The 2,206-nt window shown below is 39.1% G+C and overlaps 1 pseudogene; it reads left to right on the plus strand.

The window, feature by feature from the left end:
• The first annotated feature begins 243 nt into the window (after window positions 1–243).
• Window positions 244–1,825, plus strand: LOC148567841 (uncharacterized; annotated as a pseudogene).
• Window positions 1,826–2,206: the final 381 nt, after the last annotated feature.

Consider the following 2,206-nt stretch of genomic DNA (forward strand, 5'->3'; position numbering starts at 1 on the left):
TCAAAAATCATATCTTTTTCAAAAATCTTATCTTATCTTATTCCAAAAATTTCAAATTTCAAAATTTAATATTCAAAAATTCAAATTTCAGATTTAAAATTTCAAATTTCAAAATTCAATTTTCAAAAATTTAAAATTCAAAAATTTCAAAATTTAAAATTTCAAAATTTAAAATTCAAAATTTAAATAACCTTTTAATTTAAAATTTGTTTTTATTTTCGTTTTTAATTTTTATTTGCTACTATGAACTCTCACCCCTTTGGCTATTAGTCTGGTTACAATTATATTGCAGGAAGAGGAAATTACAATGAGAACAGGCATCAAGGTTGGAACACTCAAAGATGGGAGGAGCCACAAGGATTTGATCAACCCTTATGGAAACAACCACCTCCAATAGACTATCAACAACCACCACCATATGCCTATAAATCTTCTCCTCAATATGACTTTAGACCACCAAACTCACAAGCCCTTTACCACCAGATACCCTCATATGATCCTAACCCACATCTACCATACCAACCACCCTATGAACCAAATGAACCATACATAGATCCACCCCAACCTCCATTGGATAACAATACACTCATCTCTAACATCATTGGTCTCACCTCTACACTGCAAAATCTTATATCCCGCATGAACCAACCTTCTACCTCCAATATTCAACCCTCAAGCTCTAGTGCACTTCCTTTTCACCCACATAATGATCTTTTCATCCTATCACCACCCTCCATGGAAGAGCACCCACATCCATCAATCCAAGAGCAAGATGATCCCAATTATGCTATTGATACAGAACAGGAAAGAAGGAATCATCTTCGTGAATCCATACTTCATAAAGAGCTAGAGGAGGCCCTACGGGTAAAGGTAGGAGAGACCTTTGATGATGAAAGGGTAGTTGAAAGGAGTTGTCATGGAAAGAAAATCATCGAGGATGAGTACAATTTTATACTTAAACAACTGGACAAAGCAGCCATTATTAAGAAAGAAGTGGTTGCAGTCTTAAGAGATGCTATATCTCCATTGGAAAGTCCAGTCACAAAGCCTCCTTCCACGGTGTTAGATGTTGATGTTAAGGAGAGCATACAACCTTCAAGACAGATCATTGTTGAAGACTTTGTAGAGGTTGCTCAAGAGATGGAGATTAAAGAAGAAGAAGCACAACCTCCCATGCCCTTGGTGAGAAATGAAGAAAAGATTGAACTGGAAGAAAGCTACCAAGAGGAAGAGGTTGAAATTAAAGAAGCTTGCAAAGAGGTAGAAGTTGTCAAAGAGCACAAGGGAGTGGAGCTTGAAATCACCTTGCCAAAGTTATTGGAGACCCCTCCCCCTAAGTTGCCATCATCCTTCACAATATTCAAGTGGGTAAAATTCATATCCCTTAGCTTTCTAATTCCACTTGAATATGGGCTACTGGAGACGGATGGTCAACTTAGAACTCTTTGTGGCATTAAGAGTAAGAGGAAGATGGTCAGTGGTAAGAATTGTCCTGCAAGGTTCATTATGGTTGACAGCCTTAAGTTTAAACGCAAAGGTTGGTGTAGAGCTCAATTGAATGGGTCTAGGAAACTGTTTGGTAGATGCAGTGAGAATTCAAATTACTTATCACCCAGCTGGAAAAATACAAATCCCAACAAAAAATGGGTGTAAAAGCAAGATTTGGGATCCTGGAATCTGCTCTGACATTTGTCACCCCGGGAGCCTAAGAATCTGTTTGAAGCTTCTTAAGGGCTTTACATGCCTAGTTTAGGACCCCGGAGGTTACTGGAGATACAAACATTGGTGGAGATTCCTGGATGAGTTCAAGCACAAGCCACTATAACAGGAAGCTCACCAAATGTCCAACTTAAGGACTTTAACTAAAAGTGTTAGGTGGGAGATAACCCACCATGGTATGATCGTTCCTTTTTCATTTTTATTTAGTCTTATTTGTTTTCAAGTTTTATTTTATTTTATTGTATTGAACCTGGAGTTTTGCATAACATTCATATTAGCATTGCATTCTGCATACTGCATTATTAAAAAAAAAAAAACACGCACGCGACGCGGCAGCGTCGCTGACGCGTCTGCGTCACTAGTGCGTTGTGAAGAAAAGAAAGTGAACAGAGAGTCACGTGAGAGCGTGGCTGTAGGCGTTCCCATGGCACAAATCGCCTCACACGACCGCGTCGCTGACGCGTCCGCGTCGCGTGCGAACACTGGC

This window comes from Arachis ipaensis, chromosome B4, assembly GCF_059453495.1.
Source record: "Arachis ipaensis isolate K30076 ecotype BB chromosome B4, ASM5945349v1, whole genome shotgun sequence".
In the NCBI taxonomy this organism is placed as follows: domain Eukaryota; kingdom Viridiplantae; phylum Streptophyta; class Magnoliopsida; order Fabales; family Fabaceae; genus Arachis; species Arachis ipaensis.